The 27,182-nt window shown below is 52.0% G+C and overlaps 1 protein-coding gene across 2 annotated transcripts in view; it reads right to left on the minus strand.

The window, feature by feature from the left end:
* Positions 1–22,375, minus strand: part of TNS3 (tensin 3) — a 226,005-nt gene extending 203,630 nt beyond the window's left edge. For both annotated transcript variants that reach the window (XM_089917889.1, XM_022593157.2), the window contains exon 1: positions 22,277–22,375. The gene's annotated coding sequence lies outside the window, so the exon portion shown is untranslated. The remainder of the gene's footprint in view (positions 1–22,276) is intronic.
* Positions 22,376–27,182: the final 4,807 nt, after the last annotated feature.

The following is a 27,182-nucleotide window of genomic DNA, read 5'->3' on the forward strand; positions in this document are numbered from 1 at the left end:
GGTCCCAACCATCTCCATCCCTCAGTGCCCGCTTGGGGGTCCCCTGTGGGGTGTCCCTCTGTGCACACCCAGCGGGAAAACCTAGCTCTGCCACCAGACTGAGCCTCCTTACAGGGCAGGAGGGGGCTTTGCAGGACCTCTGGGAGCCAGTCCGTGGATCAGGGCCCGAGAAAACCAGCTGAAACCTCCTAGAGCCCCAAACCACGTCAGGACATACAGATGTCCTGCCAGCTAGGAGGCGGCACAAAGAAGCTGACCTTCCCTTTGTAACCACCGTGACCCACCCAGCAAGAGAAGAGAGACTTGCTGCTCTCCGGGCCTCGAGGCCTCCATCAAGGTCAAGGGCATGACCTCTGAACCACCCTCAACACCGCACCACATGGACTCTGAAGGCTGCTCCCTGCCCCGTCTATCTCTGCCCACCCCCTACCCCCTCCGCCCATGCCAAGCCCTCCCCACCTCCATCCAGCCGTCTTCAACAAGAGAGAACAGGGCTGCAGAGTAGATGGCTGAAAAAGGACTTAAGAGAGAGGCCCGCACAATGTGGGACCTTGTTAGGACCCCAATTCTAACATACCTACTGGAAAAGTCATTTTGAAGCAATCAAGGAAATCTGAATACAATACAGCAACTGGGTGGCGATGCCAAAGAACTACCGTCACCATTATATAAGCAGAGTGCCTGGGACTTCCAGAGCACACACACCTAAGCGTGCAGGTGAAAAGTCACGTTGGCTTCAACATCACCGATATTATCATCACAGGGAGAGGAGGTCGGGGAGCAAGTACAGCAAAACCTTGGTAAATGTTGAACCTGGCTGTTGGGTTTTATGATTATACTCCTTCTACTTTGGGAAATGTTTGGAAACGTTCACAATAAAATATTTTTTAAAAGGAAGGAAGCCGTCACACACACAAGGACAGCACTCAGCCTCAGGTTTGCACACAGCTCAAGCTCAGGCCCCTTTCCTATAGCTCCCTTCCTATAGCATCACGATAACTCTGCGGGGTTTCGGGTGTTAGTAAGGAAAACTACTAATAGTGACAGCTGCCCCATTTTACAGCTGGGGAAACCGAGGCTCGGGTTGGCAAAGAGGGGAGAAAACAGAGCCAATGCCCTCGCTAAAGCAGAGGGGACCAGGATGAAGAGGTGCCTGACAGCAGGTGCGTAACAGCCTGGACCCCGCGCCCGAGACAGGTCCTTCACATCAACACGAGACTTCATGTTTGGGGAGGGTGGGGGCGGTCGTGATTATCTGATGAACCTCCGAGCCCCTGAAAGCCACAGCCCACACACACACCTTCACATTCCCTTTGAAGGGTCTCCCAACGCCCAAGGCCAGCCATGGCCCAACCCGGGCCTTGTCGCATCCCCGAGTACTGCACCAGCTGGCCTAGGGCCTCCCGTCCCGCATCCCAGCCCTCGGCTTTCCTGAGTTGCCCCGCCCAGCACCCCGCAGGCTCCCGCCACGAACTCCTGGCATGTGTGCACCTGGGCCTCCCTGTGTGATTTCTCCGAACCATCATACCACCTCCAGGAGGAAACAGGCAAAGAGAAGTCAGCTCCTCGGCCAGGATGGGGACGTGCCGGACTGGGTGGGCGGCCTCTCTGCCAGGGAGCCGGCCGTCCCTGCCTGACCAGGGGGCCTGCACACCAGGGTCCGTAGCCTCTTGCTCCCCAGCTCGCCCAGCACCCGACTGGAGCCCGAGGCGCAGGCAGAGTTCTGTCCGTGCTGACGACCAGAGGACAATCTCACCTCCTCTCCCCTTGACTGGCCACCGAAATAAACAAATAGGAAGCTGAGTGAAGGCAGACTGTAGGCCAACTTTAAAATTTCCTTGGCGATGGTCGATCCCAGCAGCAGGAGTCACAAAGAAACTGCTCAGAAGAGCAAGGAGTCTCGAAACCAAAATTCCCAAGAACATGTGAAATCTCACCTCCTCTCACCTCCCCGGCAAGGGAGCAACAGTAAGGATCTTAGAAATTTAAATAATACCCACAGTGACTCAATAACTACAACAAATGTTCACCAGCCCCCAGAGTCCAGGCCCCTAAGTCCAAGGGTGCCTTGGGAACACTTCCTTGTCCCTGAGAGGACAGCTACTGACTTGGCCTCTACCCCCTGGCCCTCTTCTAACTCGCTAGCTGGAGAGGGGGTGCACCCCGAGTCCAACGCACAGACGGAGCCCCCGGATCCACATGGCAGCACCCTCTCTGCCCCAGGGTCAAGAGGGCGCCAAAGCCAGGACATCTGGACATCCCTGGACCCACGCTGCCCGATGGAGGTATCATACAAGCCACATAGTCGTTTTCCAATTTCTCGTGGCCACGTTTTGAAAAGAAACAAGTGATAGCAATTTTAGCGATATATTTTATTTAACCCAATATATCCAAACGGTTATTATTTCACCATGCAATCGACATGAAAATTATTCAGGAGACATATTACCTTTTTTTTTTTGTACCGTCTTCAAAATCTTGTGTGCCTATCACGCTATCAGCACATCTCAGTTTGGACACTAAATTTTCAAGTTAAAGTGAAATGTAGGCCTAGCAAAACAATAAAGTTGTGTTCAGTGGGAAAATATCAGTACCCTGCTACAGCTTTTTAAATGTAAATGACTTAAAATTAACGAGGAATTTGGAATTCCCTTCCCCGGTCACACCGGCCACACTTCACACACATGGTCGTCATCAACATACCGGACGGGCAGCTCTGGGCTCCTGAGAGCACATCCTCAGCAGAAACTGTTCACTCATTTTCAGAGGAAGATGAAGCAAAACGCAAAGGAGGCAGCACAAATGCTCTCTGCGAGGATCTGCTAAATTAGCAGTGTTGAGGCAGTTTCTATCCAGTCATTGGAAGCATGGGTCCCCCACGGTGCATCCAGGGGAAGCCAGCGGGGGCAAACACAGCTTGTCAGGCACAGAGGGGACCGGAATAGATATGAATGTCTTTTTGGCCCTACAGAACCCTAGAGTTCATTCTCCTGTAGCTCAAGGGCAATATTCTAGCGTTTTATCTTTGTATCTAAGTTGTACACCCGGAGCAGCATGCTCATATTCCTTGGAATGTTCCTCTTGCAGACCTGCATTTCGTCACAATGCCCTTGGCCACCACTGAGGTTGTTAAAGAGACTTGTATTCTACTTCTCTACCATGTTGGTTGTAGGAGGTGACTGACAACACTGCAGGGACCCTACAGAGGCATTCCCTCAAGATTCGGTCTCAGGGCTTCCCTGGTGGCGCAGTGGTTGAGAGTCCGCCTGCCGATGCAGGGGACACAGGTTCGTACCCCAGTCTGGGAAGATCCCACATGCCGCGGAGCAGCTAGGCCCATGAGCCACGGCCGCTGAGCCTGCGCGTCCGGAGCCTGTGCTCTGCAGTGGGAGAGGCCGCAGCAATGAGAGGCCCGCGTACCGCAAAAAAAAAAAAAAAAAGATTCGGTCTCAGAAACATCTCTGCTCTTTGGAATAACTTGTTTCTGACTCTGTTGTCTGTTTTTCTTGAATTCATTATTTTTGTCCTATAGACACAATGAAACAATTGAAAACAACTGTTTCCCTTATCGAACTGGCTGCCAGGAAGCTCACAGCTAAATCATTGTGGTAACCAGGATATTTGGTATACCCACTGGATGCTGACCTTCCACAGGCCTCACAGGCTTCTCAGATCTGTTTTTTCTCTCTTTCTCTCTGTATTGCTTTCTGAATATTTAATCCTGAGATATATATATATATATATATATACACTTCTGCATGCTTTTCAAATCATTTCGGAAATTTGGCAAGGCATTAAGTCATGTAAATAAAGTTAAAATTCTGTGGGTTTAGAACATGGATTTGGAGGTTTCAAGGATGAACATAACAAGCACATTTATGTCTGTGTTAAAAGGCATGTGTCTGGGCAACCCGGGCTCTGGGGGCTGCCCCACAGGTTCCCACCCAGGACAGCAGCATGAGAGTACCATACTCCCACACAAACACCAGCAAGACTGCAGACACCAGAGCAGAGGACCAGCCCTCCCCTGAGCCATACCAGTTCCAGATTTATTCTCTCTGTTTCTAGATCACCGTGAACGAAAATCATCTTCACAGGCTACTCTCCCAGCTTACAAATGATACAGACACTTCCCAGACGTAAATCAACTGCCCCGGTCACACAGCAGCTCTCCCACGTCCTCAGGCCACACACACTTACTTCTGGGTGAAGGTGGCCATGACCTAGGCCCTGAGCATCTTGCAGGCTCCACACCTGTCCTCACAGCCGGGCACCTGCTCAGAGGAGCGTCAGCTGACAGGTACAGTCAGCGCATCCACGGAACAAGTGGTCCACAGGCCGCGGGGACCCAGAGTCAGCTTCTGGACTCGTCTCTCGGCCACGTGCCCCCGGGGACCCCCATCTTGGAAGTGGTGCTGAGCACGTAACCTCACCCCTGGTCTTCTGAGAAGCAAACCCTGTCCCAGGATGCTAGCCAACAGCTCAGCCCATCCCTACTGGCCTTAGGAGGATGAAGGTGCAGTAAGGAAGAGCCCAGTGCAGACACGGGAGAAGGGGGGAGAGGACGAGGTGAGGGCCTGTTCTTTCCAGCAGGAAGACTGGGTGACGTGGTCCCATGGCCCCAGCACACACCCCGACCCAAGGCCCCGAATCAGAAGGAGCTGGGTGATTCCCGAGGTGCGTGTGCCGCTGGTATCAGCAAGAGGCCAAACGGTAAAATGGAATGTGCTCCATCACTAAAGGGGGCGCCTAGCAACGTTTCAGAAAGAAACACCGGTCCGTACTTCCCACCCAACAGGGGTCTTGAATCCACGTGGACCTTGATGTGTGTGGCCCACAGGAACTGCTAGAAGTACTGGCACGCAGGTAGGGCTGGCCCACAGCTTCTGCCTTTGACCCCTTCAACCCAAAACCTCTCTACTGAGGAGCACCCAGGACCCATGGCCCTAAGGATGGACAGGCCGGTAGCCAGACCCCCTTCTGAGCCCAGCTCCATCCCCCATCCCAGCCTGCCCGCCAGCAGCCATCCCCCCAGGCCACGAGAAATAAATCTTGTCGCTTTAAGCCACTAAGTTTGGGGTGGCCTGTGTCACAGTGGGCAACTGGCACAATCACCCATGCCAAACTGTGAGTGGCCTGCATAGGTCAAGCCTATTGACAGCTCAAGGCCAACAGGGAACTGGGGCCCAAATGCAATGCAGTTTGATAGGAGAATATTTCTCCCTTTTAGCAGTGAGGGCAAACACCCCCTGTACAGCCTTATCTCCAAGGCGACAACTCACAGGGCAGGGTGATCACTTTGGAAATGTAAGTCGGCCCACTTTTCCTCAGTGGGATTCTGCAAAGAATATCTCTGGCACCATTTACAATCATTTTAAAAGACTTCAGGAAATGGAATTAGAATTATTTGGTCAATGGTGGACGGGACAGATCCTTGAACAGCCACCTCCTTCATCCTGGTGACGTGCCTGCTGCTGAAGTGGGTCATTGGGTGAAGCTCTCCAATCCGCTGTGTGGACACCCACGGTGATGGTGTGCCTTTCCAGTAGGATTCTTAACTGCCTACAGAGCAGGTCATCAGTCTCTTAGGCAATCTGCCTGAAGGTAAGAACAGTGTTGAGGAGTTCAAGGCCTGTCACTTTATCAATACTTTGCACAGGGAAGTAGGTGTCAGGTCTGGCCAACTCTATCAGGGCCTGGAGACAACTCGTCAGTGGCCAGTTACATGCCAAGCCACCAGCAGGGGTGGGGGGAGCCCAGACGTGTGCCAGAGACTGCCGCTCTGGGCACCGTGATGGCCAGCCCTGCTCCTTCCCCCACCTGGCAGCCAAGCCAGTACTCACTGGGCACCACCAGGGCCAGGCTCTCTGCCCGGTGCACAGCGCTACCACGGACAACAGAGCTCGGGCCAAGCACATCAAAGCAGGAAGCAGCATCGGGGCCGGGAAACTTGGAACCCGCTGCCTGGGACTCACCCTTCAAGGACTCTCGAACCCTAAGCCAATGACAACGGTTCTAAAATCAATAGTTGTGTCAACTTCACCAAGTGAGACAAAATATATAAAAATGGCTCCTAAGCTGAGAGCCATTCCAGAAGCGAAGGGAAGAAAATACACTTTCACTCACTTCTCATTTGGCCATCATGCCAAGACACACCCTTTACAGAGGCCTTATCACCTGTCTTCCAGGAGAAACACGCTGACATGCAGGGAACTGAAGATCATGGGCTGGTAAGCCACCGAGCAGGGCTCATGGGCAGCAGAGAACTCTGCCCCTCCTGCCTGCAAGTCCCCTTCAATAAGGACCCTTTTCTGGGGAATCCCTGCCTCCCCACCTAGTTCTATTCTAAGCCAACTTCAGGAAGGCCTTTCCTGCTTCTCCAGGGAGGGGATACTATAATCACAGCCCACTTCGTTCAGCACTTACATGTGCTGAACAAGACAGTGCATTATCTCATGACAGCCCTGGGCTGAGGCCACTGAGCAAGGGGACACAGTTGGTGGCTTTTCTGTCTCACATTTCCCAGCCCACATAAATCTTCCCCTCTTCCACCACAGTCACTGACTCCAGGAAAAACCTACAACTTAGGCTTAACCAGTCAGTGCAAGGCTTCTGTGGCCAAAGGACATCTGTTGAATGGCCACAGAAGAGACACACTCTCTCTGGAAGTAGGCAACGGGCAATTGGCTACCATCTTGTAGTCACAGGAGGCCCACTAGGAAAAGAAAGTGACAACTAAACAAGGCAGAGAAGAGTTTATGGGCAGTGACATGGTTGAGCTGCTTGATCAAACCAAGCCTGATGTCCACATTACCTCTGGTTATTCTACTTATATAAATCAGTAAACAGCCACTGGACGACCTAAAGAGCCCTTAACCTCAGAGGCTCAGAGAAAAGTAAACTGTCCAGGGTATCCAAGATAACACACAGCAATTCTGCTATTTGAATCTGACTATATGTAGTCCAGATTCCCCTCTGTAGTGCTGAATTTTATGTGTCCTCATAGCTAGGTTATGGCACCCAATGTCTGTCTAGATGTAGCTGTCAAGGTGTTTTTCAGATACGATTCACACTGAAATCAGTAGACGTCAAGTAAAGCAGATTTTTCCTCCATAATTGGGTGGGCCTCACCCAATCAGTTGAAAGCCTTAAGGGAAAAGACTAGAGGGAGGAGACAGAGGGAGGAATTCTGCCCCAGATTGTTTTCAACTCAAAATTGTAACATCAAGACCTGTGGGAATCTCCAGCCTGCCCTGCAAACTTCAAACACACCAGCCCCCCACAAATTCATATATTTATCCAGATAGATAGATAGATAGATCTATATAGATATCTACTTACAGATATCTATCTCTCTATATATAGCTCGTGTTAGTTCTGTTTCTCTGGAGAACCCTGATGGATACACCTGCTTTACACACTAGGCTCTCTGCTGCCTCACTCTTAGTCACCTCTCAGTTCCCACAGCACCTTCCCCTGCTCTTATGGACACGCCCCCTTCCTACATCAAGTTTCCTGTGTGCACAGGGCTAGGCTCCTGAGCTCGAAGCAACTCCAGTCCCACTTTGTATGAAGAGCACACTGCCTTACACACAAAAGAAGTTCAGTCTACATGTGTTTGATGAAGAATAAGCTATCCTCAACCAGTACAGCTGGCAACAAAGGCCTCCAGAAACACAGAGTATCACTCATTAAGGCAGGAAGCCAGTTAGTCGGGGACAAAGTTAAATATGAACGAATGCTGAAAACACGCCCAAATTTATACTTGTTAATGCGAACCTCACTCTCCAATCCCACACTCTGCTGGGTGTTCTAGCCTTGGGCAGGAACAGGAATTGGGGGTTCAGGTGGCTAAAGGATGGAGCTCTCCTAAGTAAATGCAGCTCCTTCCCGGCACAGATCCCTGGGAGGCTTTGGAACAGCTACCAGCCACAGTCTGACACAAAAATATGTGTGGATTATGGCAAAGCCAAACTGAATTTTAAAGATATCTGACTGAACAATGTCACTGGAGTTCCACAGCTAGTGTTCCACACTGGAGAATGGAATGGATAAACTTAACTAATGGCTCTCAGACTTGAGTGGGCATCTGAACGCCCTGTAACTGTCATTCCCAGCCCAGAGTGTGTGACAGAGGTCTGTGGTGGAGCCCAGAGCTGGCATTTCTAACAGCCCCCAAGGGATGCCCATGTTGGTCCCGAGACCTCACTTTAAGAAGCCCTGACTTAGACAAATGTCAGCAAACACAGACTCTCAGCAAAGCCACCCAAACAGTGGGCTGAGCTCGGCAAGTGAGCCCTGGGTAGGTATCTGCTACGTGGCTGTGATGACAGCTACAGTCTCGTTCCCAAGGAAGGTTACGTTGGGTGCACTGGAGAGCACTTGAGAGCACTGTTACAAAGTTACAGTGTGAGGAAGACAAACTAAAGAGCATTTTTCTTTTGCCAGATTTACAGGCCACTTAAAGAATAAACACAATAAATAAAATCCTCTTACTCTACCCAGGTAAGAGGATTGGTAATTAACAGTCTGATTACTTGTGAGATAATGTTTCCAAAGTACTTAAATGGTTAAAGTCCAACATTTCATGATCACAATATAATTACCGATTCAGGCAAGGACCACCCTTGGATGTTGAACCACTGAGTGAAAGGTGGTTAGGAAGCAGGATGCTCAGAGTCTCAAAGGAACAAAGGGGAAGAGGTACCTGACACCAAGGACCTCTCGGAGGCTTCACCAGGTAACTAAGCTTGGTGGACCAAGAGTGGGACAACAGACACTGCACCTCTTGACATGAAGTGAGCAGAGTACCTCACCTCACACCTACGTGATCCTGAATGTGATGATAAGAAAAGACTCAGACAAATCCAGACTGTGGGATATCCTACAAGGACATTGCCCTTGGCTCTTCAAAAGGTCAATGCAAGGGAAGAAATAAAACTGTCCCTATTTTCAGATATGATTGTCAACATAGACAATCCCAGGAAATCTACAAAATAAAACTCGTAGAACTAATAAGTGAGTTTACCAAGAACACAGGATACAACATAAACATACAAAAGGCAACTGTATTTCCATGTACTAGCAGTGAACACATGGAGACCAGAATGAAAAATACAGTACCATTTACAATCACTCAAAGAAAAGTAAATACTTAGGTGTAAATCTAACAAAACTCATACGTTGAAATCTACACAATGCTAGTGAATGAAATCAAAGATCTAAACAACTGGAGAGACATACCATGTTCATGGATTGGAGACACATATTAGTAAAGATGACCTTCAACCAGTGAACAAACAGTGGTCCATCCACACCACAGAGCAGTACTCAGCAATGAAATGGAATGAACTATTAAAGCAGCAACAACCTGGATGGATCTCCAGAGGATTATGCTGACTAAAAGAAGCCAATTCCAAAAATCTACATACTGTATGATTCCATTTATGGAACGTTCTTTAAATGACAAAATTACCGACCCGAAGATTAGTGACTGCTGGGGTGAAGTTTGGGTGCAGATGGGTGGGAAGCGGAGGTGGCTATAAAGGGCACGTGAGGGATCTTTGTGGGGATGGAATGTTCTGTACCTTGATTCTATCGATGCCGACATCCTGGTTGTGAGACGGTCCTACAGCTTTTCAAGATGTTTTCATAGGAGGAAACTGGGTCAAGTTACACAGGATCTCTCTGTATTATTTCTTACAACTGCCCGAAAACTACCTCAAAATAAAAAATTTAATTTAAAAAAATGTCTTCAGGAAAAAGAAAAGTCATGAAAAATAATAATAATATTAAATAAAGAAAGCAGGCAGCCTGCTCCCACTTTCAGGGCACAGAGAAATGAAGTCACCCACTGTGACATGTAAACCACAAGTCAGAGCAGATTAAGGACAGCAGGAAAGCACTTTAGGGACCGGACATTAGCTGGTGTCCACAAATCAAAATTAAATTGCTTAGAGGGATCATGGTCTTGAGGTTGAGGGATGTGGGAAAGCGTTCTTGCTCTCAAGAAACACAGGCTAAAGCATTTGTGGGTACAGTTCATGATGGGTACAACTTTTCAGATAAAGCCAATGTGACAAAATGGCAAAAAAAAAAACCCAGCAAATCTAGGTGAAGGGTATACAAGTGTTCATTATACTATTCTCCAGAAAATGTGACCATTTTCAAAAAATGAAGCTGGGTAAAGAACAGTCTTTTCAGTTCAATAACCATCCACTGGGTCTGTCTGTACTTCTGTAGTCTCCTTTTCCTTTCATGCTAAAGCAAAGATCCAGCCAATGCTAAGTTCTCAGGGTCCCGAACGATGGCAAAGAAGCCTCACACACAGGAGCCAAAGGGCCCCTTGGCCCCAAGAGAGAGAGCCTCTAGCAGATGTAGCCTCAATCTCAAAATGACAGTGAGAATTCAGAACTGGATGATCAGAAGTAACTAGAGATGGATACGAAGGGAGCTATGAATGGACGGATCCCCCAGCTCTGACCCCGAGGTCCTCAAGACGCCCACCAGCCCCGTGGTCCTCAGGACCCCCCACCTCCATGCTGCCACATCCAAGCTTAGATAGCAGTCAAGCCACAGCAAGCCCTGCTGAATGTTCCTTTCTTCAGTGTTTGTGAGGGTTAACCATATCTGGGACACAGCCAGCACTCAATAAATGTTAGCTGCCCAAGAGTGAGGGAGTGAGTGAACCAACAAAGGAAGGAACCAAGGAGTCACTCTGACAGAACCTCACACACAGTCAATAATTAATGTCAGTCAGCCCGCCTCTGCCACCCTCAGGTGTGTACCTTTTATTCCCAGCAACCAGCCTGAGGTCTATGAACTGCCAACACACCACATCTCATTCATCAGGCTGGGAACGGAACAGCATCATGGAGACGGACGCAAGTGATGGGGGGTCATGTACCACTGGGCCATGCGTTTAGCCAGGGCTAAGGCACTGAAGCGCCTGCCGGCCATTTGGGGCAGGACAGATGGATCAGCGGATGAAGAGATCCAGCTTGTGGCGGGCAAACAAAGCCACACTCTTGCTATCAGCGCTCCCGTCCTCATCTGAACGTGAGTTGTGGGCCTCCAGGCACCAAGGGTATCATACAGCACATCCAAACTTCTCTCTAAAATTTAGCCATTTTTTAGGACTTCCCCAGTGGTGCAGTGGTTAAGAATCCGCCTGCCAATACAGGGGACACGGGTTTGAGCCCTGGTCCGGGAAGATCCCGCATGCCACGGAGCAACTAAGCCCGTGTGCCACAACTACCGAACCTGCGTGCCACAACTACTGAAGCCCTCGTGCCTAGAGCCCGTGCTCAGCAACAAGAGAAGCCACTGCATTGAGAAGCCCGCGCACCGCAACGAAGAGTAGCCCCCGCTCGCCGCAGCTAGAGAAAGCCCGCGTGCGGCAACGAAGACCCAACGCAGCCAAAAAAATTAAAAATAAATAATTGAAAAATAAATAAATAAAATGTAGCCATGTTTTAAAACGCATTCAGTCCCACAGAAATAATTTGTGAACATGATCTGGGCAGCCTGGACAGAAAGCAGATAAGCGGGAGAGGTGACGCTTTTCTCAGCAGGAGTCTGGTGGATGCCCACCATTTTCATAAGAACAAAACTCTCATTTAAATATCGGACAAGAGATTATACATTGCTAGTGGATCTGTATGGAGACTGGAATCCATTCTGAGGGAAAGACAAAGGAAATGATTCTTGCCATTTTACACTGTGGATTTCAAGGAATCCCACAACACACTCTGTCCGACATGAATATTCTTTTGTGCTACCAAGATAGTAAAGTAACGTTTTTGTATCCCAGCTCTTGTCAGGGAGCCCTCATGAATTCCTAGCAGACATTTACCATCAACTTTCTATAATACGACAACTTGAAACATGGCTGTTTTCCAAGAAAATTACAGTGGGCTAGATTCTCAGGTCTGTAAGATAAGTGTCAACTGCCCTCCTCTGAAAGTTCATGGAGTACATTGCAAAGCAAAACTCCCAGGAAGTAGAAAATGGCGGCCCTGAAAAAAATTAATGAAACCCTGGGAAAATATGCAAGCACCTCCTTCTCTTCTAGTAAAGAGCCGGCTTCTCAAATGTTTCCACTTAGATGTGGAACTGTCCCCTCCCATGCTGAAGCCTTAGAGTAGGGAGGCTCCAGTGGCAAAGGCCTTGCCCAAGGTCACGGAGCTGTCCCTGGGCTCCTTCCAAAACCCTTATCACACGAAGATATAGGACGCCCTGGATCTTGTCCTTGGAAGAACTCAGATTTTAGTGAGGAGAGATACAAACAAAATGTACACAGCCCAATCCCAGAGTACGTGAGAAGACCAAGGATGTGCTAACTGGGCGTCAGGAAGGGCAGTGTGGGCCTGTGACTGCCAGGGTTCCACCCAGAGGACATGGGCCTGGCTGAGAAGAGCTCGGGGGTCCCACGCCCTCACCTCCTTCCCAGGGCCTATCTCCGGGAGGCGGGCTAGCACGGGGTGGGGAGTGGGTGGAAGGCTTCTCCTGGATTCAGCTCCTCGAAAGGCTTAATGACTAAAGACTACGACACCCAGTGTGTACACGACATCACATTTACCCCAGCAACCCGGGGGGGTCCTTGATACCAACCCTCCGTGTTCAGCAACACTTCAAGCGCAAGACGGCTGTCCCAGGGTCACATGCAGAGGCAGGACCCAGGCCACAGTGGTTACTGCAGAGCATACTCCCTTTGTACCACGGCCCCAGAGCAAACAAGCAGGACCATGCCATTTCCAGCAGCACCAGGGTACACAGAGGAGCTGAGGTCCTGAAAGCGCACGGGTCTGACAACAGACAGAGTACATCAGAAACAACCAGTGAGGCCAAATGGAAGGAAGGCAGTAAACCAGGGGTCACGGGAGAGCACACAAGAAAGATCACCGTTGGCCAAAAGTCTTCGTCAGCTCCAGCCCGTTAATCCAACTCATCTTGGCAGTGAAACCTGAAAGCTGAGACTGTCTGGACCCCACTAGAACATTATTGGTTGCAGAGCTGAGTTCAGCCCCGACAGGTCCTAGCTGGACACTGGCCAAGATTCTTGGTCACAAAGGCTCCCGGAGCTGAGGTCAGAAGCACTGCTGCTCCAGTGCACGTAATTCCATCAGCACACAGCAGGCCACAGGGTGCGGTGCTGGGCCCTGACCCCGGTGCCTTTGTGAGGACCTAACCAAGCAAGAGCCACGCTCACCTCCGCCCACTGTGGCGCGCAGGCCCCGCAAGCTGGAAGGAAAACTTGGCCCCTTGGGGCAGGACAAGCAGCCTAGGCAGAGGGAGGGACTGTGTCCGGGCCAGGCCTGAGGCTGCACAGACCTCCCCGTGGGCTACACACAAAACCAGAGGCCAGCAGGTCCCCAGCAAGCCAGAGCCGAGCGCCTTCTTCTTTCACCTTCTGAAAGAAGCAGCTCTAAGGAGAATCATTTACCCGCAAGTAGCCAGCCCAGCGGTTGGGAGCTCATGCAGGTACGGTCATCACGCTGAAGGGCTGTAAGAGTCATCGCTGTGACAACTGTCAAGTCGAGGCAGATACACGGGAAATGCTTAGCATAGGATATAGGTTTGGGAAAACCACCAGCATACAAATACACACACACCACACTTCTAACGCTGAACTGTTACAAAAACCAAACCGGGAAGAGGAAGACAATCGTGTATTTGTAAGCGTGAGAATGGGGGACCTTTTATAAATGTGCAGACATCATTTAAGTCGCGATAGTGCCTCTAGCAAGAAACAAATTCTGTACAAGTGCCTTAGGCTCTTACAGATGACCTATATTTTGGATTTTTTCCATTTAAATGGCGCTGGGGGGGAGTGAAGAGCAAGAGACATCAACCCTCTTGTTGCCAGTCACCCATGTCACCCAAAGTCTTCATCAGCCTGGCCAGCCCTCAGCCCAAGATGTTCCTATTGTTATGCTGAGAACTGCCCTTCCTCAGGGGCCCGTGCACAGCTGCCCGGCCTCTCCACGAGCAGAACAGCACATACGAGCTCTCGCAGGCAGGCGGCCTGCGGCCTGGCGGGCTCAGTCCCTCACTCCCCCGAAAGCTGGGTGCACACACTCCTTTCTCCTGCAGGCCGAGGCCCACGCGTCCCAGAACCCCAGCCTGCCACAATGGGCATGCTTCTCATTCTGGGCCACAGGATCTTCGGGGTTACAATATCTCCAGGCTCCACGATTCTCCAACCACCTGGTTCAGCAAACCGTCCTTCCTCCGTGGGCTGCACTCGCACACATTCCTGTGTAGACTCCCCGCCCTCACCCAAGCTCCCACAGGCCCCAGGCTGGCCAGGACTCATGGCGGACCTGCCACCCCCATTAGCGTGGAAGGCTAAGGCTTTGACATGGTGTTCCTAGTATCAGGAGCGGAATGCTGGTGTCTTCTTACTTCCTTCCCCTTCCTCAATCCCTTCCCTGCTCCGGGAATGCACCAGGCAGCTCCTGCCTGAGGCCTCTGCCCTCACTGGCCCTCCACCCGATGGATCCTTCCCAGAGAGCCCAGGATTGACTCCATCACATCCTTCAGTCCAGCATCTCCTTCCAGAGAAGCCCCACCGGACCACCCTGCAGAGAGCCCAGCGCCCAGGGCCTGAACCCTGCCTGGGCCAGGGAGCCTCCACAAATAGGGGACAATGTAAGGATGTCCCCCCCGCTTTGAATCCCCCAAGCCTGACCAATTCTGCAAATGCCCACACTGGAAAAGATGCCAGTAATTCTGGTCCAACGTGTTCCAGTGCCGGGGGTAGGGCCTGCTGGTTGGCATTCCTGACTTGAGACCGTGAACACGTTCTTGGAGGGTAAAAATTAACCAGCATCCACCTGGTTGGGCCTCGGGCCCCGCAGGCTCCAGGTACTGCTCAGAAGAGCGGTCTCCCTCTAAGGCACAGCCGCCGTCATCGCCATTTCACCAAGGCCAGGCCAGAGCAGGGCCCGGATCTGTGCTGTTCCTGAGGAAACCCGGAATAATTGCACTCATACATCATAGGTTCTGGCATGCGGGTCCCAGACTGAACCATTTATCCAAATTAAAGCCATTCTCCAGAAACAAAATCAGACCCTTTTAATTGAAAATAAAACCAAGCAACCCCAAAGGCTCTTTTTTTTTTTTCTTAATGAAAGACATTCTTCCTGCTTTCTCATTCCATTAATCACTGAGTTTACACAATCTGTCAAAATAGCTCGGTGAGAAGTCTCCCTCTTCCTTTTCCTGCAGGCCTGGTTTTTCCCAGCGTGCGCCAAGCCGGCCGGGAGTTCAGGCACCCTGGGAGAGCACGAAGAGGGTTCTGCAAGCACGCTGTTTCTCGACTGCAATCCAACCATATATCTCAAGGGGCTTCAGAAACCTTGTGCCCACTTCTAGGTATACACCCCAAAGATGTGACAGCAGGGATCCAAACATATACCTGCACACCCATGTTCAGAGCAGCATTATTCAAAATAGCCAAAAGGTGAAAGCAACCCAAGTGTCCATTGGAGGACCAATGGATCAACAAAAGGTGGTCTTTATGTACAATGGAATATCATTCAGTCTTAAAAAGGAAGGAAATTCTGACACATCCTACAACACGGATGAAACTCGAGGACATTATGTTAAGTGAAATAAGCCAGTGCCCCCCCAAAAATAAATATATGATTCCACTTCCATAAAGTACCTAGAGTAGTCAAATCCATAGAAACAGAGAGTAGAATGGTAGGTGACAGGGGCTGGGGGAGGAGGGATGGGGAGTAAGTGTTTAATGGGGACGGAGTTTGTTGTGCAAAATGAAACGAGCTCTGTTCACGGATGGTGGTGACGGTCTCACAATACAAAAGTACTAATGCCACGGAGCTGTGCACTTGAAAATGGTTAAGTTATGTTATGGGTATTTTACACCAATCAAAAATAGTTTGTGGGGCTTCCCCGGTGGCGCAGTGGTTGAGAGTCCGCCTGCCGATGCAGGGGACACGGGTTCGTACCCCGGTCCGGGAGGATCCCACGTGCCGCGGAGCGGCTGGGCCCGTGGGCCGTGGCCGCTGGGCCTGCGCGTCCAGAGCCTGTGCTCCGCAACGGGAGAGGCCATGACAGTGAGAGGCCCGCGTACTGCAAAAAAAAAAAAAAAAGTAGTTTGTGTTCTTTGACCTCGAACCACCTTAGGAGTCCCTCCAAGAACATGACTGGCCAGGATCTTGCCCAAGGATCTCCGTGCAAGGATGCACGCAGGCCGTCCGTGACCAGAGGACAAATGGTCATCACGTACTTACTGGGTTCTCTACTGTCATCAACACTCGTGTGTATGCAGAGTTAGCTACAAGTGGGGAAATGCTTATATTGCCACCTTGATGCTAAAATAATACATTGATCTCAAGTGGGTAAACTTGAAAAGCACAGAATGTACACAGCATACAAGAGGGTGAAAACATCGCTCCCTGGGTGGTAATATTAGGACATTTTTCCTGCATTCTTAACATTTCTCCCTCTTTTCCAAGTCTACAGCAAACGTATTACACAAAAATTACTTTGTAGAAAAAGAATCAAAAAATGATTTAGGAAGCAAAGGCACGTCCGTTCCCTGCGAATCCTCTCCCACCCCCTGAGCAACACAGATGACAAACGTCCCCTCCCCTCCTAGGGCAGGACAAGAGAAAACATGTACCTGGCCAGCTGAGAGCCGGGCCTGCCTCACTCAGCCGCCAGCCCAGTGGACGCGAGCAGAGGTGTGTTCCCCTTCCTCCACCCCCAGCCACTGGGCGCTTCTGGTCTTTCCAGAGAAGAGAAACTGGAAACACACCTGTCCAAGCTCATGGGCAAACTCCTGAGTCCCCACCGCGCGTCCTCCTGTTATCACAAAGGCTTGTCCCCAGGGGGACCAGATAGGGCCTCCGAGAATGGGGAAGTGATGTTTCAGCAGGAGCCCCTGGGGCGGTGGAAATTTGGCAGAACCAGAGTACGTAGCGGCCCAGGAGCTGGCAAGCAGGAGGGACGTGCAGGGCCACGCGCGGGACGCCGGCAGTCAGACAAAACAGCAACCAGGAGCGCCGGTACGAGTCACGCAGAGGGCAGCGATGTCCCCGGGCTGCAGGTGGGGAACGGAGAGGGCATTCACGGGACAAAGGGCACCTTCTACCCCAGACCTGTGGCCGCCAGAGCCCAGCTCTTTCCTCCCAGCACGCTGCCTTTGATGTGCATCCAAAACCACCAGTGGTGAGGGGTGGGCGCTCAGGAAACCTCTGAAAAAGGTGACGGATCGCGAGCGGAGGGGGACGCCAGGACCGAGTCAATGGGGCCCTTTTGTTCCCGCAGCCCAACGGGAGGAATGTGTACAGAACGCAGACGCCCCAGCTAATGGCCCAGCCTGGCCCCGGGGCGATTCGCACGGCCAGCTGTAGGCTGCTCCCCCGCGCCCTGGGAGGCTCCACCATGAGTGAGATGCAACACAGAGCAGCTGTGGTCCAGGGTAATGAGAGGAGCGGATTCCTGAATCCTCCAGTGTGAAACGACCGGCTCCCGAGTTTCCGGGGCACAGCCGCCTCTCCCTGCAAAGAAGAGGCAAGCGGGCCTCACTGCACGCATTGCCTTTGCCTCTGCCCCTTCTCCAGAGCCTTGGCCTTCTTCCACTGGGGCACCTAACTCATTCGTGTGTCTTTAAAGCCTCGGGGTTTGTTGTTCATCACCAGCTTCGGGAAACCTACGCTCAAGAGGTTCCAGGTCATACCCTGTGGCTGCCACCCCCTAAGACACGACGAAAGGAGGTGACACCCTTCCCACCTCCCCCAGCACACGGGCGCAGACTGGCTGGGAGTGGCACCAACAGGCTGCCACTCGGGAAGCTGGAATGAGGATTCCCTCAGATGTCTCCTCAATCTTAGAAACAGAGCCGTGCCCGCACAGGGCGTCCTGAGCGCTATCAGCTCCCCCAGGGAGAAGAGGAAGGGGAAAGCAGGCAGCTGGCCACGTGCCATAGTCAGAGCTGAGGAAGGAGGAAGAGGGGCGAAGGCTCCATGTCCGAGGAAGCAGCTGCGGCTGGAACCCCGGCCAGCTACGGACGGCGGGCACTCGAGAGCTTTCGGAGCCTTCGCCAGGCCCTCGAGGAGGGGTGACGCGGGCAGGGGACCATGGAGACCCCTGGCCTTGGGAAGAAGTCCCAGCATCGCGGAGGGACCTGGGTTCCACTCTGGGACCCCGCCCAGCACCACACCACCCCCTCCACGCACAGGCTCGGGCCCCTGTGACCAAGGAGGCACTCACCTTCTGTGGATGAGGGCCAGGCACAGGCTCTGTCCCCAGACAGACCTGGGTTCCAAGCAGCCCCATGACACAGGCAAATGACTTAAGTTCACTGCGTCTCAGTGTCCATTCCAGAAAACAGAGACAAAAATGTTATCTTGCAACGTTGGGTGACGATCTCTCTGATCGCGGATAGCAAGCACCCCATCGCGCATGGGTAACCACTCCATCAGAAGAAGGCATTAATCTTGCAAGGTTACTAGGCTGGGAGCCGGGCAGATACTTGCCAAGGGCTCCCAGCCCAGGCGGGCGGGCGTAGGGGGATTGTGGGGGGGTGGGCACGGAACGTGAGGAAACCTCTTCTCCCAGAGTTGGTGGCTCTGGGGGGCACCTCCATGGCACAATCAGGAAATGCTCCACCAGAGGGAATTTTCCTGCTCACTGACACAGACTCTTTAGACATAAATTTTTCATTAATTTAGCCCATTTGGGACCAAACATATTAATACCAGATCATTGCCTTCTTTTTAAAAAAATTAACATAGCTCTTTTTAAATGTCTAGGGATCATCACGATGACTATCCTCCCCTCAGTGACACAGTAGGGCATTCTGATGGCTCCTATCAGTGGCCCCAGGTGGCGGTCATCCTCACCTTCACTGGCCTCCTCCCTCCTATCCAGCAGAGGCAGTCCCCAGTGGGGGTCTGGGACAGCAGGTAGGAGACATCCGGCCGGCCGGCCTGCACCAGGGCCAGGCGTGCAGTGGGGACCCCGAGTGCACACAGAGCAAGAGACAGAGATGTCCCTGCAAGGGGGCCTGGCTCGTGGCCCTGGCAGGCAGACACCCGGCCGACCCACACCAAAATGATGCGTGCGGGTGGCAGGGGGAGGGGTGCGGTTCGCCAAACTCAAGTGCAAAAGGAAGCTCCAGAAACCTGGAGATTCTAGTTTTCTGCTTTTCTGGGGAAAGGACAGACATCAAGGAAATAAGTGTCCCCACGCTGAGCTCACCCACAACTACAGAGCAGCAAATCTGCCTTTTCTAGGGACTCAACAGCCTGGAAGATTCAAAACATCTTCTGAACCCTAAGAGACGGTTCACTCACATTCGGCGGCATTCCGCCTGAGGCAATTTTTAATGTCCAGGTGTTTTAAAATCAGTGAGGCAGCACGGAAAAATACACCCTCGCTGTCGGACAGCTGGGGTTTAAATGTCACTCCACGTGGACAGGCCACACGACACCCTCTCACACCTGCCCCTGCTTAACAGAGAGGATTCAAAGAGGTAACTCTTTCAGTAGCCAGAGTAGTGCCCAGAACCCGGACAATAATGAAAGCAGTGATGATTTTGAACACTCTTGCTAACAACCAGGAACATGTAGCGACTCTGAGTTAACAGAATGCCTATTGAACTAACCAACTGGCCAGACCCCTTATTCTGGATCAACAGAGATAACTGCAAAGGACTCCAGGGGGACAGGGCCGGCTCTAGGTCACTGATGACTCCCGTGCTTACCAGGCCACACAGGAAAGAGCCTAGGGTTCAGGGTCTGTGTACCTCCGGGACCCCATCCCAACCCACTGCCTGGTACCAGAAGACCCGTCAAACGCAGCCACAAAACAGGCGCCTCTCCAAGAGAAAGCAGAGCCACTGTAAGGAAGCCTCTCTACTCAGGGAGCTGTGGATGCACTGGGTGGCTGGGATACAACAGTAACTTTCTGCCTGCTGGAGGCGGGCTATTTCTCTAGCAGGAACAGCTGGCACCTCGCCCGCATAGGAGTTTGGGGTCAGGGGTCAGGGGTGGAGCAGGGTTTGGTTTGGGTACGAAAGGCTTTCTCCTAGCGTGGTGGTAGTTTTTGCCAGGCTGACCCTAGAGGAGGAGCTGCGCACGCAGGGAGAGCCAGAGGGCTGGGTCTGATCTAGTCCCCAGCTGTTTTGCGCTTTAATAAATGTACGCACCTGTAAAATGGGCCTTGTGTACAAGCTGCCGTCGCCCCATGGTGGGTCAGAAATCGTCCCCTCTTGGCCTTTCCCCTCTCTTTTCTTGCCTTTTGGCCTTATTCCCAGGCCATTTTTAATCCCATCAGGAATATCTCCTGCAGCCCAGGAACATACTTTGACCTGGTGACCTTTAGCTCCCAGGGTCACGTGTGCAAATAGCTCCATTGAAAACCCATAGGTGCCAAAGCTACACTTTGTAAAAGCCAAGTCAGTTTGCATCCAGGAACACCAGTTCCCTGAGGCTACTACTTTTGCTATCTTTTCCTTGGTTTGTAAAGAAGTAACTCAGCTGCTGCTTCTGCTAACTTTGGCACCTCAGCCGAGGAATTTGCGGCCAGGACATGCATCCACTTGACAGACAAGCAACAGCAACTTCGGGGCCCTGGAACCCCACTGTCCTGGCCGAATCCTGGGCTGCACCACCACGTTGGGCGACAACTTGGACAAGATACTTAGCCTTTCTTTGCCTCTCAGTTTGCACATCTGTAAAATGGAGCAGGAGTCCCAGCTCCTTCCAAGGGCTGTTATTTGGGTGAATGCAACGAATGCATGCAAAGCATTTAGCACAAGCAAACACTCCACAAGCATTTGCTACGACCATGCTATTACTTCGCTATTACTTCGTCTCCCGGGTCACCATTACTTTGTAAAGTTACTAAGTAAGATTACTGTTACTTTGTCTTTGAGGTCAGGAGCCTGGCCTCCTGCCAGATCCCACAGTCAGCTCCCTGTGCACAGAGGTCCCCTCGTTCTCCGCAGAATGGCCTTGCCCGCTCCACCCTCCAGCTGCAGCGACTCCCTGGCCCCTCCAGGCCTCCGCACAGAAATGCCTTTCTTAATACTTGTTGATTGATTTGCAAATATAACCTCCCAGGCCCTAAAGAGGAATCACAAGGACACACAAATCTCTTTCAAAAGGCAAAGAACTAAAGCACTTCACAAAGAATAATATGCACAGACCACGTATATACCAAAATGCCAAGACGGTTAGCTCTGAAGGGCTTTGCGACATCGATGCAATGATAATTTTCAGAATATTTAAAGAGTCCTCCATGAACACGCATTCACATTACAAAAGAGTGAAAATGGGGGAAAACTCTGCCAGAAGATCAAAGTGTGTGAAGGACAGGGACACCCTCAGGGTCTGGGGGACTTCTAAGTGGGCAGTGACCTCCCTCAACAGCGGTCTCTGCAGGCCACACACCCCATGGGCTTTTATTTTTTTAACCACACTGGAGAATGGGGGGCACCCGCCAGCGCTGTCTCAAGAATTCAACGGGAGCTCTTCAGCCCCTTCCCGCCACACAGATTTTCAAATCACTTCAGGCAAACGACCCCATCTCACTTATCAGACCCAGGCGGCGCCCACCGAGCCCCGGACCCTCCCTCTTCCTGCCTGTCAGCGACAGCGCCGGCGTGGCAGCAGGCACGTGCCGCAGGTGGCTCCGGCCCCGCAACGCCCCCGCCCGGTTCCCGCTCCTTCAGAAGTCAGGAAGGAAGCGCCAAGGGACCCCCTACTTCCCGCCTAACACAGGGAAAGGGAAACAGAGACGCACCGGAAAGCCCGCTTGCAAAGAGCGGGAGAAGGGTCCTGAGCCTTCCCACTGCAGCTCCAACTCGGCTCTCCGCCCCGGAGTCTCGGGACCCGTCCTGGAGAGCGAAGTCCACCCGGGCGCCGCCGCGACAGTGCCGCTCCGGCCCGCGCCCGCCGTCCAGGGCGCCCCGGCGCAGAGGGCCCCTGACGCACACGGCCCGCTCCGCGGCTGCGTCCGCGCGCCCCAGCCGCGTCCCCGCGCCCCCGTCCCCAGACCACGTCCCGGACCCCGGCCGAGCCCGCCCGCGCCCCCCGCCGCGTTCACCCGACTCTGTCCCTGAGCCCCGCTCCCCCGTTCTCGGACCCCGGCCGAACTCTCGCCCCCAGCTCAGGTCCCCGCGCGCCCGGAGCTCCGTTCCCCTGCGCGCCCCGAGCCCCCTGCCCGCTCCCCAGGAGCAGACGCCGGCGCCCGCCCGCCCGAGACAAAGAGGTTGGCGGCGCGTGCCCCCCTCCAGTACCTGGGCGAGCGGCGGCGCGGTCCCGTGGGGCGATGGCCGCAGCAGGCAGGGCGCCGAGCAGCGCGAGCAGCGCGCGGGCGGGCCCGTCCTCCTGGCTCGCGGCCGCGCCCGCCGCAGGGCCCCCTCGAGGCGGCGCGGGCAATCGCCGCCGCCACGCCCGGGCCGGCCGGTCACCTGGATTCATCGCCCTAACAAAGCAGCGCGCTCCAGGCGTGCCCGGGGCCCCGTGCGGCCCTGCGACCTTTCTGCGTTGGCCAGGTGGGACTGAGAATTATTAGACCCGTTGAGCAGCCCAGACTCAAAGTGTTCACGGGCTGGCGGGTCCCGAATAGGCAGGCAAAGTCCTGGTTCCTGCACAACTGGTTCGTTCGTTCATTCATTCGTTCGGCGCTGTAATTATTGTGCTCTAAGAAAGTGAAACCTCGCTGCCCGCCTGTGACTTACAGTCTACTGGGGGTAGTGCACACATAAAGCAGCACGGCCGTAACAGAGGAAACCCAAGATGCTTTAGAAGCCCTGGAAAGTCCGGCCAACGGAGGCAGAGGGTCGGGAAAGACTTTAGAAGTCACGTCTTCTTGAAATTAGCAAGATTTAGGCAGGCCAGGAGTGGACAAGAAAGAAGGTCCCAGACAGAGGGATGCTCAGAGGAGGAAAGGCAGATAGATGCCAACATCCCCAAGACACAGATGCCCCTTACTCAGTCCCACAGCCTCAGTTTCCCCATTGGTGAAAACTGGGAAGTGGACAGCATGCTCTTGAAGATCCCCTTGTAAAATGTAGGCCCTTCTGCAGAATTAGAAGTGCTCTTCCTCCTGTACAAAAGAACGGTTTCATCAACACTTTATCTTGTGAACGCACAAAGCCCCTTACACGAGGAAGACGTTTCCTGGAAGGCACTCCACCCTACTTCCTGCAGAAGAGACATAGATTGCATCTGTCACCCGGACCAAATGTTCTCAGAATCCCACCTGGAAAAGTGGGCACAGCTTGGGGTGCAGTTACCAGGAATTGCCCCTGATTCAGGAATGCAACATCCAGGCCCACCCTGGCTCTTCAGGAGCAGCCCTGCCCGTCCTGTCCGAGCACAGAGCAGGAAAAACATGGCTTGTCGGGACCAGTGGAGAGACTGAGTGGGAAAAATCTTTTCTGAATGGACTTCTTTAAAAGTAGCCAGCCACCAAAAACCTTGTGGCCCTGAATCCAAAGTACAAAGTAAGCGAGTCCGGGGAGGAGACACGACAGACCCCTTGTTTGCATCCCTGAGGGCCCAGGCCAGGCACGCTCAGACTCTACTCTCACTGTTCACCGTCTCTTCCGAAGGATTTGAAGAATCCCTGCAATGCTCTGAGTTCTCAAGAAGTCAGAGTCACTGGACTCTCATTCCCAGCTGAGTAGGGCGTTCATTCCTTGAGGCCCTGAGCCCCAGGCCTCGGAAACAGAGCAGACATTTTTCCTGCCCTCTAGGACACCCCAGCCCAAGAGGTGACAGAATGAAACAGGAGGTGTGGAGGAAAAGAGCCTCAGGGGAGTTGGGGAGGTCGCAGCCAGCGGACCCCTCAGTGGGAGTGAGGCAGGTCCTGTTACTATCCCCTTTTTACTGATAGGCTAAGATCATAGGGAACTTGCCCAAGGTCACCAGCTGGTCAGCTACAGAATATGATAAGGACCCAGGACCATCAGGCCGACAAGCTACCCTGATTTTTTTCCAAGCTGCCTTGCTCTGCCCATCCATCCAGCTCAATTGCACTGAGTTGTGTCTTTGCTGAAATATCTCTTCCACTAGACTCCCAGGACGGGGGCAGGGGGTGATGGTGGTGGTGGGAACCTTCAGACCCACGGCCAACAAGTCTATCCATCTTGCATCGCAGAATCTATCACAGCATCAAGGTCCGTGTTAGCCGAATGACTGAATGAATTTGAACTTCATGAGGTGTTACAATATCCAACATCCGCTTGCAGAAGCTGCGTTGGTAAGTTTGCCTAAGATTTCACAGCTAGGAAGCTGGGATTCTTTGTCCCTTTCGGGAAGGCCCTCCTACCCGCAAATTGCTTCCCTCCCCTCCCCCACCAGGGCCAGCCAGTCCCACTGACCCTGCTGCCCTCTACTGGGCTGGATGCCTTGACCACACCCTTATTTCTGGGACCACAGTGACTTAGATGCCAGTTCACGCAGTGTCTGTCTTCACACCTATACAGTGTCCTCAGAAGGTAGAAGGCACCCTGGACCTGGTGTCCTCTCGCCATCTCTGCTAGCCCATGCAACTGGCTCCCTGATTCACCAAAGTGCCGACTCCACACCTGGCCCAGAGTCTCCTAAGGGGTGACCCACGCCCCACGAAGCCATCCTGGGTCCAGGGACTCCACACTTCACAGGCTGAAACTTTGAGTTCCCAAGAATTTAAACAAAAACAAGGCATGCAGCAATTATCTAAAAGAGAATGCGCAGTTTTTCCATCCTTACCCACCCAAAAATGTCTCAAACCTGAAAACAAAAGCCTCAAACCAATTAAAATGAGGGAAAAGCAGGCGTATACCAAGAATGGCGGTTCCCTTCCCAGCACTCCATAGGGAGCAGGTTGCAGGGGTGGGTGAGGAGGGAGGTCTGGGCAGGAAACCCTGGTGTCTCTGTCCCTCCTCTCTGCAGCTTCACTCTTGTTCTTCTCAGCCAGGAGTTCTGAAAGAACTTTTTAGAAGCTTGTCGTTGCCATAAAGATGGTCTTGGCCATGGCAAAAGTCTGAAACATTTTTGTCCTTTATTTATTATTATTATCTTTTTTTTTGGCGATACGCGGGCCTCTCACTGTTGTGGCCTCTCCCGTCGCGGGAAGAAGCCATCCCCCTGCCTTCTAGCTGGACTGACCACTAGTTCCTTGTGTGCAGGGACTCTGTTTCGCAGCTCTGCATCCCTAGCAGACATGGGGGGATGTGGTTGGTTCTAAGACCGGGGCAGGCAGCCTACGAGGTGAGCTGGAGCATCCTGTAGCGCCAGAAAGTGAGGACGTGTTCAGAGAACAAAAGGATCAGGGCCACCCCGTTGAAGGGACACAGCAGAGGGACCAACTCGAAAGAGCTCCCAGTGGCCAGACCTGAGCAATTTGAGCAAAAAAATAAACATCATCATTTTGGGTTAAAAAGTGTAAAATTAAATGTCCATGAGTCCATACTGACTGACTGAATGAATGAACGAATGGGGAGAACAGGCAAAACTCTCTTACAGAAGAACTCCAAATAAGTTTTGTAGATAGCTCCCCCTGCCAAGGAGATGCACTTTATTCCCCACCCCTAGAGTGTGGGCTCTGCTTAGGACCTCCTTCCAAAGAGTCGAGTGTGAAGGATGGAGGGGATCTAGGAGTAACTTTAAGGTGGAGAAACCCGACAGACGTGACCTCAGCCAGGTGATCAAGGTCACCAGTGATGAGTCACCTTGAGAGTGTGTGCCCTTGACCGGATGTGGTGAGAATGGCGCTCAGGTCTTCCTCCCGGTAACCAGGAACTCCAGCCTAACTGTGAGTGAGCATCAGACACGTCCCAACTGAGGGACAAAACACCTGACCAGGCCTCCTCAAAACTGGCCAGGCCAGCACGAACGAGGAAGTCCGAGAAACTGTCACAGCTCGGGAGCCTGAGGAGACACGATGAGTAAATATCACAGGGTGTTCTGGATGGGATCCTGGGACAGAGAAAGGACAGTACGGGCAAAGGTGTGGCCTCCAAATAAGCTGCTGACCTGAGTTAAGAGTGATGCCCCAATACTGGTTCCTTAGCCGTGATCATGTGGCATTGTGATATAAGATGTTAAGGGCCGGAAAAACTGGGGTGGGGCAACCGAACAGAACTCTGTACAGTCCTTGCAACCTTTGTGTAAATCTAAAGCAATTCCCAAGTAAAACGTTTATTTTTTAAAATGCCATTGAAGCTATAGGAAGAAAATGGCTTCTTTGCAGGTGGCAGCACGGCTGTGCTTCCCTGACTGCAAGTATCCAATGCACAGCCGTCACTGTGGATGGGCCCTTTGTACCCTCGGGTAACCCAAGTCCCCCCAAGTTTCCTATGAACCTCTGGCTACAAAGAAACGTGCTTACCTTACCCAGGGGAACTTGTCCAAACTGGAATTCATGGAAGTGCTAAGCTAGTTCCCTCAGTTTCCCTTTCACCTTCATATTTCACCACTTCTTTTCTTTTCTTTTTTGGAGTACGCGGGCCTCTCACTGTTGCGGCCTCTCCTGTGGCGGAGCACAGGCTCCGGACGCGCAGGCTCAGCGGCCATGGCTCACGGGCCCAGCCGCTCCGCGGCACGTGGGATCCTCCTGGACCGGGGCACGAACCCGTGTCCCCTGCATCGGCAGGCGGACTCTCAACCACTGCACCACCAGGGAAGCCCCATATTTCACCACTTCTTAAAAGTTTTCTTTTTTAAGTGAAATTCTAGCTTTATTCAAAAAGAAATGAAATTTCTTGGATGAAGCATTTGTGTAATAATATTACTTCTGAATCTATGTCTCGGAAATAAATGGCCGAATAGTTATATTTATACTTTTAAGCATTAATAATAGGTACTATTCAGGATACACACTGTGAAAAAAGACATGATTTAGTCTTTGCTAAAGATAATTGCTAAAACGTACATATGATTACTTAAGATAACATGGATATTTAATTCAAATTTAGAATATAACAACATCTGACTCTTATCCTGTGGACATGAAAGGAAAAAAACAGTAATCCATTTTACTCATTACATGTTACAAAATCAAACAGAATGAATTGATAAGCAGTGTTTTATAATAATAACAGCAATTTAATTTTAAACAAATATATTCCCGTCCTCTTCCTTTATCCTTTATATGTATCTAACCAGTAAAGCCTACTATATTGCTGAATCAGTAATAATCCAATCTATGATGCT

This window comes from Delphinapterus leucas, chromosome 9 (genome assembly GCF_059928025.1).
Source record: "Delphinapterus leucas isolate spDelLeu-1000000601 "Yukka" chromosome 9, BTC_Dleu_Yukka2, whole genome shotgun sequence".
Classification (NCBI taxonomy): Eukaryota; Metazoa; Chordata; class Mammalia; order Artiodactyla; family Monodontidae; genus Delphinapterus; species Delphinapterus leucas.